Consider the following 15,004-nt stretch of genomic DNA (forward strand, 5'->3'; position numbering starts at 1 on the left):
TGATAGTTCCACTTGGGAAATTGTTAAATTGGAGAGGATGGGGTTTAATATGAGAATTGAAAGGTGGATAAAGAACTGGCTAAAGGGGAAACTACAACAAGTGGCACTGAAAAGTGAACCGTCAGGCTGAAGGGAGGTTGCCAGTGAAATTCCTCAGGTATCGGACTTGAGACCAATCTTATTTAACCTTTGCATTACTGACCTTGACACAAATAGTGGGATTGTGCTAATAAAGTTTGTGGATGACACAAAGTTGGGAGGCATTGCCAGGAATATCATAAAAGAGGATCTGGATGACCTTGTAAACTGAAGTAATAGAAATGGAATGAAATTTAATAGTGCAAAGTGCAAGATTATGCATTTAGGGACTAATAAGATTTTTTGCTATAAACTGGGGATGTCAGCTGGAAGTTAGAGAGGAGGCAAAAGACCTGGGTTTATTGGTTGATCACAGGATCACTATTAGCCACCAATATGATGTGGCCATGAAAAAGGCTAATGCAATCCTAGGATACATCAGGCAAGGTATTTCTAGTAGAGACAGGGAAGTGTTAGTACCATTATACAAGGCACTGGTGAGACCTCATCTGAAATACTGTGGGTAATTCTGGTCTCTCATCTTTAAGAAAGATGAATTAAAGCTGGAACAGGTGCAGAGAAGGGCTACTAGGATGATCAGAGGAATGGAAAACCTGCTTATGAGAGGAGACTCAAAGAGCTTGGCTTGTTTAGCCTAACCAAACAAAGGCTGAGGGAAGATATGATTGCTCTCTATAAATACATCAGAGCAGAGGTGAAAGTAAGCCGGTACGGTCCAATATGGCACACCGGCAAGAGCCAGTATACCGTGCCGGACCGCACCGGCTTCTGTGGTGGGGATTTAAAGGGTTCTGGGCTCCCTGCTGCAGCGGGCAGCCCAGAGCCCTTTGAATCCCGCCCATGTCTCGGATGGCCGGGCTGGGGCCGGATTTAAAGGGCTCTTGGCTGCTGCAGCTGCGGGCAGCCCAGAGCCCTTTAAATTCCACCCGTGGCTGCGGCAGCTGGAGCTGAGGGGGGATTTAAAGGACCCGGAGCTCTGTGGTGGCTGGAGCCCCAGGCCCTTTAATTTGCCCCAAGTCCCAGGGGCTCCCAGCCACCTCTGCAGCTGGGATCCCCAGGTTGATTTAAAGACCCTGGGGCTCCCAGCCACAGCCATGCCCCAGGGCCTTTAAATCTTGGGAGGCACCACCTCTTCTGGTTAAGGCCACGCCTCTTCTGGTTGAGGCCATGCCCCTCTCAGGACTCCGGCAGTATTGGTGAGTCCTGTAAGTTACTTTCACCCTGCATCAGAGGGATAAATACCTGGAAGGAAGAGGAGTTATTTGAGTTAAGCACCAATGATGACAGAAGAACAAATGCATATAAACTGGCCATCAACAAGTTTAGGTTTGAAATTAGAGGAAGGTTTCTAACCATTCAAGAAGTGAAGTTATGGAGCAGCCTACCAAGGGGAGCAGTGGGGGCAAAAAACCTAACTGGCTTTAAGGCTGAGCTTGATCCATTTATGGAGGGGCTAGTATAACAAGACTGCCTACACTTGCATGTTGCTGGTCTTTGACTGCTAGCAGCAAATATCCCCAGTGACTGGTGATGGGATACCAGATGGGGAGGGCTCTGAGTTACTACAGATAATTCTTTCCTAGGTGTCTGGCTGGTGGATCCTGCCCACATATTTAAGTGATTAGGGGGAGGGATAGCTCAGTGGTTTGAGGATTGGCCTGCTAAACCTAGGCTTGTGAGCTCAGTCCTTGAGGGGGCCACTTAGGGATCTGGAGCAAAATCAGTACTTGGTCCTGCTGGTGAAGGAAGGGAGCTGGCCTCAATGACCTTTCAGTTCTATGAGATAGGGATATCTCCCTATATTGTATTATTATTGCTATATTTGGGGTTGGGAAGAAAGTTTCCTCCATGTCAGATTGGCAGAGACCCTGGGGGAAGTGGGGAGTTCACCTTGCTCTGCAGCATGGGACATGGGTCACTTGTGGGTTTAAACTAGTGTAAATGGTGGATTATCTGTAACTTGAAGTCTTTAAACCATGATTTGAGGACTTCCACCTCAGCCAGAGGTTATGGGTCTGTTACAGGAGTGGGTGGGTGAGGTTCTGTGGTTTGCAATGCAATGATCACAATGATCCTTTTGATCTTACAGTCTATGAGTCTGAGCTCAGGAACTTTGCGGAAGAGCAAGACAAGGTATTTCCTGTCCCACGGGGCCCCAGAATGCTTCAGGAAAAGGGAGTTTCAAATAGAAGCCATTGAACTGGGGAAAAGAGTGAGAGGAGGGAGAGAGCTTGGCATTTTTATTATCATCATTATTAGTTGGAGGTTGAGGGAGGCCTGGAGAGTCTGCTAAGGTGTGTATTAAGGGCCTGATCCAACTGCCATTGAAATAAATGGAAAGATCCCCACTAACTTTGAAGGGAGTTGGCCCAGCCCCCTAACTTTGAAGGAGATCCTTTAGAATGGTGCATTACAAGCAGCACGATCCATGTGGAGGTGAGAACACTAGACCTGTAGGCCACGGAGTCATGGCTTATATGGGTAATGGGCCTGGTGGCACGGCTCCTGTGGCGAGTGCCAGACCCCCAGGTTGACATAGCACAGCCCCTGGGTGGGGGGGGAGGAGGCGCCAGACCCCTAGGCTGGAGTGGCACGGCCCCTGTGTAGGTGGGGTATCAGTGTCTTAGTTATCAAGTAAAACTTAACCGTAAAAGTCTGAAAGCATGAGGGTATTTCCTTTTTTGGCATTATAAAGGGGATCCAAATCCTCCTTCTAGCAGGACTATGGTTCCCACTGTAACTCTGGAAAGGCCACCACCTCACCTCATTAAAACAGCTGCAGCTGTAGAACTGAGACCGGCCCCTGGCCCTGCAGGTCCAGAAACACTGGCCTCCATCTACCGCTTGAGCTAAAGGCAGCTGTCTCTGGGGAACCTCCCTACTCCAAAGAGTTTGTTTTCTCAAACCAAGCCTTCCGTTAATGTTAACTGTCATACTGTCTATGCACAGATCCGCGCCCCGCTGTGTGCAGTCTGTGGGCCTATGTGTGAGAGAACACAGCACCATTGGGACGGGCAAATGTTGTGTGTTTCAATTGGCTTGCTGCCTCATTATTTCTGCAACATGCATCTGCATTAGTGCAAACACAGCCTGGGCTTTGCTGCCAGGTCTGGCAGATTGTCCCTGGCACAGAGCAGCACCACCTGAGGCCTGCTGCAGATCCCCTTGGTGCCACCTTGGTGTCTAGGGGCTGGATTGTTTTGAGATTTGGAAAAGTAGGGGCATCTCTCTTTTACATATGTCTGGGGGAGTGTGTGTGTGCATCATACACAACTTGTGTTTAATCAGGGCTGGCTTGTTCCAGGTAGTGTGTTGCCGTCTCTGCTACCGACAGGAAAAAAGTGACCCTCCCCTTCCCACCCCCTTGGATTCTTGGCAGGGTGAGGGAGATATCTCTTTGCTTTGGGTACGAATAATTCAGTCCTAGGTCCTGAGCATTTGTGTTCAAGGTGAACTAAAGATTCTTTGCAACAGGCTAGTTTAAAAGGCAGTGACACCCTGCTCCGGTCTCTGTGAGTCCCCAGAAGGTGCAGGAGATGAATGCATTTTTATTCTGGGAGCAGCAGGAGGACTTCCCTGAAGCTATGGCTGGTCCCAGAGTCGCTGTTTCTGCAGGCTTTTCGGGACCTCTGCAGCATTAAAGATTCCAGCAATGAGAGGCGAGGATCCAATCTCTGCCTTTCAGAAAGGTGTGTCAGTATTGGGGATGGGAGTGTGGTTGGAGCAATGCATTCAAATTCTGTGGCGCCCAATCTTTGGTGCATTTTCTAGGAGTGTTAAAAATTGCTTATGATCCAGTTCCCCCCTCCCGTCTGCTTTCCTACCCATCTGCCCCAGTGTGCCTTGCCCCAATATGCATAATACCCAGGGCCATATGCTCCAACATGTCCAGCCATTTATTCTATTCCCCCACCCCCCACAGCTGTGCACTGCTCCTCCCCCAGTACTCGTTCCTTGTGCCTGCTGGCCCCTTTCCTTCCCACCCTGATATATTATTGATCAGGTTTGAGCTTTGCATTCTTTTCCCTTATTAAGCAGTTTATCATCATGTCGCCTTTTTCAGGGGAGGAGGAAGAATTTTATTCTTTTGACCATAAATCATTTACAAGGCTGCTGGGCCATTAATGTATTTTTTACGGCTTGGAAAACAGCAAATAGAAACAAGCGCCGTGGCAGAGCCTCACTGAACTGTTTCAATTCCTCGTTCCTAACTCCGACCCCTCTTCCCTGATCCCGGGAGCGGATGTGTTCTACTGCGGAGATACTGGTGGATTTCTCCCCCCTCCGAAGGGGCTGCTCTGCTGTGTCAGCAATGGCACACACTGCTGACTGTACTTGGCACCAATCCATAGAGCGGTGCATCTCTGCTGACTTGGCTTTGTCGAGAGAATTTTAACAGGGAAATTGGGGGAAAAAACAAAGTGGCAGCCTCTCTACCTTCAGATCCAAGTGGAGCATGAATGAGGCTCCTGTTCTGTGTAAGAATGTCCTGCATTTCCTACACAGGTCTCGTGTAGGAGAATCTCAGGATACTTGATGCACTGTGGCCTGGACTGTATCTCCAAAGGGGCAAGGCTAGCTATGTGAGATGAGGTCTACCTGTGAATGGAGATGCTCACAGGGATGATGTCTATCCAAAGCATGGTTTCCCAAACTTTTGAGAACTGATCCCCCCTTCAGAAAAATGAAACCAATTACACTGCTGCTGCTCCCCACCATGTGTTGTTAGGTCTCCACATCTTAACATATACACCTTCCATTCTGCTGCACCCGCAGGCTAGTCCTTCATGCCCCTCCCCACTTTAGGAAACACTGATATACATCTTTCTAATGACATTTCCCCTCCTCTCTGACATGCTGTGAAAAGCAGTGAAATAGTTAACAATAGTGGCCTTTAGCACCTGAGTCAGCACCAACTGAAATGAACGGGGGCTGTTCCCACTTCAGAGCTACTGTTTCAGGCTCTCTGCAAACTCAGGCAGACATCTCTGCATTGGTTACACTCCTTTCACATTTTCAAGGTTTCCTTCATCACCATAATGTCATTGTTTAAAATGAAAGCTGAAGCTGGAGAGCAATTGAGAGGTCTGTCTGTGGATCCAGCTAGGTCTTTGGTTTCCCCACCCCCCCACCAGTGGTGCTCCCCACACGTCTTTGGGCACTTGGGAGGAGATAAAGACATGTAGACTGCTCTGCAACTCCCATCCATGAGAACAGCTATCTTGGCTCCCTATAGCCATATCCCTACCCCACCCAGACACCCCTCTAGGCCAGTCACCTACTTGTCGTGCCTTTGCACACCAGAGTGTTGGGAGTCAGACTGTCATTGCCTCTTATTTTGGTGCATACTGGGAATGGGGAAAGGTGTCCCCAACTGAAGCAAAACTCGTATGTCCTGCAGCTCCTCTGTAGAGGCAGATAACATTTAGATACAAAGAAAAGGTATGGTCTGAGGTGGAGTGTAGTTTTTGCCACACGTTACAACATTAAGGACAGTGTATGAAGGCAATTGAAACTTCAGGGGAGAGCTAGGTAGGCAGCCGGTATTTTCCCAAGCTGAGCTTTGGGTCACAAGGATGACACCCTTATGCATGAAATGCAATGGGGTCTTCTACAGATACATGTAGAAAGGCCTTGGCTTGACTTGTGATTCAGGGGACTTTGCCTCCAGCAATGGTGCCCCCCTCTCACCATACTGGGGCAGTTGTTCAGCACTAGCCCAGGAGGGAAGCGCGCCCCCTCCTGAACCACCAGCAGTACTTCCTGCAACAGCTAGACATTTCCTGGGAGCGAGGCCTCCCATCCAAGTGCCAGTCATGTCCTCTTCACAGAGCCAAGGGGATCACTTATTGAGGTACTATGGCTGCCTTGTGTGCCTCTTTTTCCCTGACACTATTTCACCCTGCGAGGGGAGGAGAGGGGATGAAATAGTGACCTCGAAGGTTGACACACTGGGATCACGGTCCTTGTTATCTTCCCAGTAGGCAGAATAAGCAAACTATTGAGCACTTGAGCGGGTTCCTGATCCCACAGGGGCTCCCTATGCCCTTGCTCAGCAAACACGATAAAGAACCCCCCTAACCCATCAGTACAGTTGCTACCAAATTTCTCTGCAGCCAGATGCAAGCGCTGGGAATTCGAGGACTGTCAGACCAGAACAGAGCAGTCTCTGATATCGGCCAATGCAGCATGTATCAGAGGGAAGCGTTAAACCTCCCATAATGTACCTAATTGTGCAACACTATACCACAGAGAGGGGATTAACGTATGCCCCAGAGCATGGAGATTGATTAGTTTTATCCTAGCTAATGTCATTGTAGCTGCTATTTTTATTCCTGTCAATGTCCCTTCCTATTTTTGTAATCTCACTATATAATACACTGCAACTCTATTTGTGTCACCAGTTTGCATATAAAGAGCATCCTAACTGCAGAAGCACAAGGAGACCTGCCCCAGGTGGCATGTGCTGCGAAGGAGAAGGCTCTTGTGGCAGCCGTATTCAGATTGCATGGAGAGGCAGAAAGGAAGCCAGTGCTACAGAGTGAGGAGGGGAGCAGAGAGAGAGGATGGAGTTTCACGAGGTTGGCTGGAGAGTGCTGAAAAACAAGGAACACGATGTCATGTCTGGAACCCATTTCTAGTCTGCATATTGCTGAAAATAAGACAAAAATATTCACCCCCTTTTGTCCCTATTCAGAAGCTTTTATTAGGATTTTTTTCAAATCAGGGAAGATCACTGAGCAAGTACAATTGCTGTGGTGAGGAACTGGGATGGAAAGAAAGCCATTTAGCAAAATCTCACCTTTTTTCTTCTTGCCTTAAACTCTGATTCCCATCCCTTATGTCTGCTGCAGGGGAAAGGAGAGGCGCTGCACGTTATCCTGGTAAGGCAGCTGGTTCCAGGCCTCTTCCCAGCAGTATGGGGAGAAACTTACTTCTACAGGGGGACAAGGCAGGAATGCTGGCTTATCACTGTTCACCAGGCCAGCAGCTGAGTACAGGGCAGGGTAGGTCAGCAAGGGGTTTTCATCAGCAAGTTCCTCTGTTGTTTGTCTGTCTGTCTAGTCCAGATGAGGGCTATAAATGATAGCAGAGAAGGGTCAGATGGGATCAGCACAGATGTGCGGGTAATAGATTTCTCTGATCAGCCAGCAGAGCAATCAGCAAGGCATGCCACAGGCCAGGGCTCAAGACCCAAAACCCACTGATTGCTCTATGTGAATTAGTGTCTTCATTGTCCTACCTTTTTATTTAGTTGGATGGGGGATGCTCCCTGCAGGAGAAGGTGTTTATTCAATGAAGTGTATGGCTCCTCCTACTGGGACAGATTAGTCTGTTTATTCAATTGGCTATGTGCCAAAGGGATGGATTTCTGACTATTTCTCTAGGTGTGAAGGTGCTTATAAGTAAACTCTTGGTTTTTACCTGTGTTGAACTGAAGGAGGAGGGGGAAACACTGAATGAAGATTTAGTCTGTTAAGATCTATATAAATTTTTAACACACATGTCATTGAGATCTTGCATTTCTGGGATCAGTATTGCTTTTCCCGCTCTTTACTCCTGTTAGCCCTGCAGAGCCAGCACAGTCAATGGAGAGGGAGCTGGAGTCTATGCCTTCTTGTCCATCATTGACAGTATTGTTAGCTACAGCATTGCTGGAGCCAGAAAGAATGGAGCTAGGGCCTTGATAAGGGATAGCACCCCTGTTCAGGAAGTGGGGATGGGCAAAGATGTTTTCCTGTACTGGGATCTTGATTCCCAGATCCCAGGGTGAGCTTGTCGTGTGTGACTCAATCATAGCTTTCTCCAAGAGCAAAGCAGGTGAAGCCAACCTGGCTTATTTCTGGTCTGGTTTGTAGACCTGGGTGATGAACTGTCATCAGCGAATTCTCAGCTGCGAGTGGGGATACTGGAGGGATTTGGGGAGGCTCTGTGGGTGGGAGTGGGGAAGGAGCTGGGTCAGCAGTGTGCCTGGTGCTTAGGTACACATGCCAAGATGCTACAGGAATTGGAGCCCTGCAAATGCGATGGGTAAGACTGACAGGTAGATGCCTTTCTTGGATGTACCCAGTTGGGTCAGCAGATTTCCTGACAGGGTTCCCAATGGCACCTGTCTACACTGTGTGCCCCTGATAATGGATCAAATGTGGTGTAAGCGGGTGCAACACCCATGGACGTGTCTGGGCCAAAACTGCCTTGTTCTTGCCATACACACTCAGAACCATGTTCGTGTGTCCTGGGCCTTCTCTCATCTTACTAGCAATCCCAGGTCTCAGTGGCTGTCTCCCCTGGAAGTCTGCCTCTGGGCAGCCTTCCCATTTGTGTCTGCACCTGTGAGTGTGATGTGCCAGTCATTGGCGTGTTCCATCATCACCAAATATGGGCCTGTCCCCGACTCCCCTGCCTTGCTGAGCAACGACATCACAGGCTGTGGTCCTTGTTCGGTCACCTCAATGGACTGAGATATGCTGGACTAGTCAGACATTGGACCCAGCGCCCACTCCATTGCACTTCCTCACCACTCTGGACTCACAAAGGGGCCATGGTCTCTCAGGAGCTGGTGCAGGATGCCATCCTGGGCAAGTACAGCTTTTAGTTAGGCCATCACTGAGCTGGCAGTCTACACCACCAATGAGAACGGGGGAGATCAATATTCTATCCAATCAGTGCCCAGCCTCTTCTGTGGCAAGTCTGAGCTCTGGAGTGGCTGCAAGCAGTTCTTTTGGATGCTGTAGCTTCTGGGCACATGCCAACCAGCCTTCTGGTAGCCTCTCACTATTCCTGAGTGTGCTAGCCACCCTTGCTCTCTGGCCTTAGTTATCCTCAGAGAGCAGAAACACTTCATTTCTCTGGTACTCAGGAACAGCTATCTTTCCCCCTACCAACTGGATTGCTGCATGGCAATGCAGTTGCTCCTTCATAGGCCAGAAGGGATTAGTGGCAAGGACAACATCCCTCTTGTGTCTTGGCTGTCCTTTCTGTATCAATGTCATTAGTACTTGGAACTGCGAGTCTCCTCTAGTGGCTTCTTAAGTGGATGCTGTGCTAGCAGGTCCTGCAGCCAAAGTCCTTGTTGCTTATATCACTCTTGGAGAGGGACCTACTGTTGCTCTGGCACCATATCCGCCTTCTACATCAGCTCACCTGGGGGGAATAGCACGGTGAGACCATGCCTCTGGAGCCGTAGAAGCATTCTCTTTTAATCTCTCTTTTTCAGCACTGAAGACCTTTTTGTCCAGGTCATTTCACCCATCGTGGGGTCAAACAGTGACTTGTTTTTACTTTTAATCTCAATAAAAGACAGTTCTGTCATTTCTCCCTTTGGCTAGGATCCCAGAATGTATCCCACTTAAGCACCACATTTCTACGTGGTTACAGAATTTTCTGAACACACTTTGTATGTGTTCTCCTGACCCTCATTCCTAGTGAAACCAAAAGTGTTCTATGCCTTGAAGGTGTCTTCCACACCTTTTCTGGGGCTTTTCCACTGCTCCAGACGCTGCCAGGTAGAGCTTGAAACATTGCTCCCACCATCTCAGCTTTAGGTAGAGGTGGTGGCTTGGTGTTGGATTGATTCAGTTTCTCTGTTACTTCCTTCCTTTCCTGTCCCCTCTCTGATCTCTCCTCCTTTCCCTACTGATGGAGGCATAAGAGCACTTCTCTGACACTATTTCACATCCCTGGTTTGGTATTGAACATGGAGGCAATGCCAGAGTAACAAAGTCCTAGAAGTACAAGGTCCCAGAAATATGAATACTTAATAATGAGGAGCATTGGCAGAGCTGTGTGGGGAGCCCAGGGCTGGAATAGCAGGGGGGCTGCAGGGCAGGAGTGAGGAGCATTGGCAGAGCTGGGTGGGGAGCCCAGGGCTGGAATAGCAGGGGGGCTGCAGGGCAGGAGTGAGGAGCATTGGCAGAGCTGGGTGGGGAGCCCAGGACTGGAATAGCAGGGGGGCTGCAGGGCAGGAGTGAGGGGCATAGGCAGAGCTGTGAGGGGAGCCCAGGGCTGGAATAGCAGGGGGGCTGCAGGGCAGGAGTGAGGAGCATTGGCAGAGCTGTGTGGGGAGCCCAGGACTGGAATAGCAGGGGGGCTGCAGGGCAGGAGTGAGGAGCATTGGCAGAGCTGTGTGGGGAGCCCAGGGCTGGAATAGCAGGGGGGCTGCAGGGCAGGAGTGAGGAGCATTGGCTGAGTTTTGTGGGATAACCAATGCCAGGGATAACAAGGAGCCCCATCCCTCCTACAGAGCAGTTGTCTGTTCATTGTCTGCTTTGATAACTCAGGGTGTGTCTACACTGCAAAAAACAAGCTTATTCTTAACTCGGGTTAGCTAACCCACATTAGTTAACTTGGGTTATCTCTATAATTGATGGTGAAAGGTGATTATGGGCTGCACTACAAACACATAGAAACGTAACTCAACTTCTCTCCTCCCCTCCCTAGAAAACATTATAGATATTCATTGAACTGCTGTATTTTTGTACTCTGCAAAAGGGTCCAATAAAAGGACCTTGATTGCAGCTTACTCAGAGATCACTTTGCCTGCACTACACCCTGTTCCAGCCAGTTGCAGGTCCTGGTGGGAATATCTGCCAGGGCTCTTAAAGTCACGCTCTATTACATCCTCTGAGATGTGTGCAGGTGTCATGTGTCCGGCCTTATTTGCACCTGATTGTTTCTGAGCCCAGCACTGGCTAGAGATCCATATGTGGGAGCTAATAGAGTAGTAGCATCTGCCTCTTCCTTACTCCAGGACAAGCAGGGAGCCTGAGGCCAGCTGTGGGGCTAGGTCCCACGGATGTGAGTATGAACCATGTGGCATGAATGTTGTACAGTGGCCCCATAACTGATAAAGAAGGTAGCTGAGAATAGCACGTGGAAAGCTGAGGGAATCCCATCAAAGATAAAATCAAAACGATCCAATGCCAACAATTATTTTGTTAACTGGGTCCTAGAAATACAAGTGCCTTAAGAATACTCGAGTGGTAATTTCTAAAGCTCCCCTTGTAGCCAAAACATCAATCTGCCAGCTGGTTCCCCTAGAATTTGGTGACACAGAAATGGAACATTTATTCTATGTAACTGCTGCACCCTGGTGCTTCAGGACCAAAATGTAAAGCAAAGTGCAGTCTCTTGTGCACAGGCTGTGGGCTAGATTCACGTTGCGCTTACAACGGTTCTTATCAATCTAACTCCACTGACACCAGTGTAAGTCAGGAGACCCTTGTGAATATCCAGTGTACACCTATGGGCATTGAAGTCCAAAGCTCGGAAAGGCTACTGTACCTGGAATAGATTCCAGGTGATTGTTGCTTACAGGGGAGAGGTGATTGCCTCTGACAGGCAGTTTAATCTTGTTGAATGCTTGGGGACGCTAATTTACAAAAGGGGGAACCATTAATACAGCTTTCACTGAGTTCTCTGTTGCTTTACGTTCTGGTGTATAATTCGATATATTAGCTTGTGATTTTTGAAGGAGTCTAAGGGGTTTAGCTGCCCAAATGGGACATCTAATTCCCTTAGGTTGCTTTGAAAATCCAAACCTTAATATTTATATTAGATGCAAAATCTACGTCCCCATGGTTAGACAATGGGCCAAGTTCATGTCAATGTGGGAATGAGACATTCCTGTTTTTATAACATTTATATGTGTAACCCTTCACATTATAGTAATGGGAGTGCATCTGCATGCATGTCCATATTTGTGTGTCTGCATATGTGTGTGTCAGCACATGTATCTGTCTGTGTTGGGGCATGTGTATTATGATGTCTGCATGTGTCTTTGTGTTGGTGTGTCTGTGCGTGTCTACCGATGGGGTGTGTGGATATTTATAGTAATAATCTCTGTGTGGATATTTATAATAATACTTTTTATTTGTCTGAGATATAAATAAAAGGGACTTATGCTAAAATGAGGCGCCTGTAAAGAGCATTTGATCTTTGCTGTTTCCGCTCTGCATTAAATCATCTCCTTGGCAGACAAGTCACTTTGTAGTAATGACCCTCTTGTGCTGTGTGTACTGGTCTCTGTTTACATTGGTGCAGGATAACTCTGCACACACACAGTCTCCCACTTCACTGTCACCTTTTTTAAGTTTGCTTGTCAGAAGCTATTGTGTATGTTTTCCCCAGCTGTAGCCCTGCAGGTGCCACTTAGCTTAGCAACATGAATCTTTGTCTTTTATCTGCCTCCTGCATCATGGGCACTCAGGGCCAAAGAGCAGCTGACAGCATTGGAACACTTCGGGCAATGGCAGCTCCTGAAATATGGGGCAAGGTGGCAAAGTGAGAGTGGAGCAGCTCAGCGAGGAGGGAAGGTATCGGGCCATGCACTGAATTCATATACTGCACATCCAGGTTCAGAGATGTACCCCAGGCAAATGAAATGTGTTTGGGTCTCCGCTATCCCCTTGTGCCCTCTTCTAAAACCACACCACACAGTTTAGCAGCACTGATTGACAGTGTCCTGTAATAGCTGGGGGTGTTGCGTTTCAGCACTGCAGTTGTTTGGAAGAGTGGTCAGGGACTGGAATACCAGAGGGGTGGGGGCTGCAGGGCAGGAGTGAGGGGCATTGGCAGAGCTGTGTGTGGGGAGACCAGGGCTGGAATAGTAGGAGAGGCTGCAGATCAAGAGTGATCCCTGGTTATCCCTGGCATTGGAAGAGCTGCATAGGATAACCAATGCCAGGGATGACAAGGAGCCCCATTCCTCCTACACAGCAGGTACCTGTTGCCTGGCTGCTTTGGTAACTCACCGTGTGCCTACACTGCCAAAACAGGCATATTTGTAACTTGGGTTAGCTAACCCACGTTAGTTAACTTGGGTTCAAAGAGTAGTGAAGTCACAGCAACTTGGTTTTTAACTCAGATTAGCAGCTTGAGTTAAAGGCTTTAGGGCAGCTTGAGGTTGAACTTGTGCTGCCAGTCTGAGTTAAGAGCCAAGTTGCCGTGTCTTTGCTGCTATTTTAACCTGGGCTAGTACACCTTTTTGCAGTGTAGACATTGGAGTGTGGTGGTTGCTTTGCTTCCCATTTGTGTGGTCGTTATTCCAAGACAGGCTCGCATTCAGAGCTGGATGAATAATCCCCATTTTCTTTCTTTTTGTTAATTGTTCACAAACCGATTGGGAAATTCTTCCATTGGCATTTTGGCTAATAGTGTTGCGTGGCCATCTCTGAGCAAATCAGGAGTCCAAAAGGATCCTAAGTTTGTGTTTTGTCTTAGTGGTTTGAAGGTAGAGACCCTGTACTGAGGGGAGGTCATGCCTACTAGCTCTTCAGACTATTTCTACTTACTGCCAGTATTCCCTGATAGTAGCTTGCTGGCTTGAACTTAAGCCAGCTGTTTCTTCCCACAGCGCCAAGTTCTCTCTGATAGTAGGACAAGAGCTGGCCAAAGTGTTTCCGCAGGAAATTTTGAAATTCTAAATAAAAATCATTCTGAAACAGGCAGACAAATAACATTTTTAATTTTTTCTGTAGAAGGGGAATTCAAAAATGTCACTCTGACCTTTTCAAAACATTTCTGAGACTTCCAGAGCTGCCTGGAGCCCCAGGAGCTGGACAGTTTGGGGAACCAGGGAGCGGGGGATGCCAAGGATCCTATGACTTACAAGCTCCTTGTGCCCCATTAGCCCGCCAGCCAGGCTGCCAAGGAGGCTGAGTGGACAAGATGGCAGGAAACCAGGCAGGTGTCAAAATCTACGTGTTTTCCATTGATACTTTGTAAAAATCAACACTTTCCCCCAGAATATTTTTTTTTCAACCCACATGGGCACTTCTGAACAGAAAAATGTTCTGTTGGAAAATTTCTGACCACCTTTCATTAGGACAGAAGCTGACAGGACTGTCCATAGTCAGGAGATGTACATCCTGATAAGATCTGATAGCTGATAATGCCTTACTGTGCCCCCTAGAGGCCTCACATATATGTTAAACGTGAGAGGGACTGAGTGACATTTAAAGTGATGCGAGTTGGTGGTTTCAACCCAATATTTAGATTTTTGTGGGAGGGGAAAAAAACCTCTTTAAAAAATGTAATGTTAATAGAAATCTTTGCAGAGTTTTCTTGTTAATTTTCATATGGACAAAGTTTGTCTATATGGATTTAAATCTCTCCATGCATGGTTTGCAACCCAAACATTGCAGCCCTGAGCCAGTGCATGAGAGCTGGAAACTGAAAACGACTGGGACTCAAAGTGAGGCTGGTCAGGCTACTTGCATTATCCAGCCTGGATAAAATGCGCAAAAAAAAAAAAAAAAAAAAAAGTTAGCAGCATGAATGCTGGAATGTCATTTTGCTTCGATCTGTTCTTTCAGCATCAGGAGCCATTATAATCACATAGATGAAATTGGGATTTAAAAACAGATCTTATTTGAACCCTTTTAAATGTAAAACAATCACAAAAACTTTCCTATTCATACTGGATTTTGTTGGAGAAAAAATGGAGGGCTAATTGCATGTCTCCTTTAACATGAGTTGTTTCTCTGTCGTCTCACTACCCCTTGTTAAAACCCCTGTACCTGGTTTCCTTTCTTGGGCAGTTTCAGAGCTTCTTGCTTTCTCAGTGTTGAGTGAGTTTTCAAATGCTGCTCATTATCTCTAAGACAGCTTAACTTCTCTTGCAGATTTTTCCCTGTCTTCAAAATGGGCCCCGTTTTTTTTAAAGGGACTGAGGCCAGAATGTCCTCAGTTAAGATGGCCGTCACTTCACCTTTGCCTTCTGCAATGGCTCTGGGGAGAATGTCTCCATTTTGCAAAGTGTTGGGGGACGACGTTGCCCTTTTTGGCCTGTGGTGGTTGGAAAGGGACTGCTGCCCCTGAATCAGTGCTGGTGCCATTCCGCACTCATGTACAGTGCTGCATGAAAAGGGTGGCATTGCAAGAACACAGGGAAGAGGGTGGAAGT

The 15,004-nt window shown here is 47.8% G+C and overlaps 2 protein-coding genes across 7 annotated transcripts in view; both read left to right on the forward strand.

Moving 5' to 3' along the window:
• The window catches only part of ARHGAP31 (Rho GTPase activating protein 31), an 879,079-nt gene that overhangs the window by 340,449 nt on the left and 523,626 nt on the right, over positions 1 to 15,004 (forward strand). The window lies entirely within an intron of this gene.
• The window catches only part of IGSF11 (immunoglobulin superfamily member 11), a 152,759-nt gene that overhangs the window by 129,444 nt on the left and 8,311 nt on the right, over positions 1 to 15,004 (forward strand). The gene's annotated exons all lie outside the window — the stretch shown is intronic.

This window comes from Gopherus flavomarginatus, chromosome 1 (genome assembly GCF_025201925.1).
Source record: "Gopherus flavomarginatus isolate rGopFla2 chromosome 1, rGopFla2.mat.asm, whole genome shotgun sequence".
Taxonomy (NCBI): Eukaryota; Metazoa; Chordata; order Testudines; family Testudinidae; genus Gopherus; species Gopherus flavomarginatus.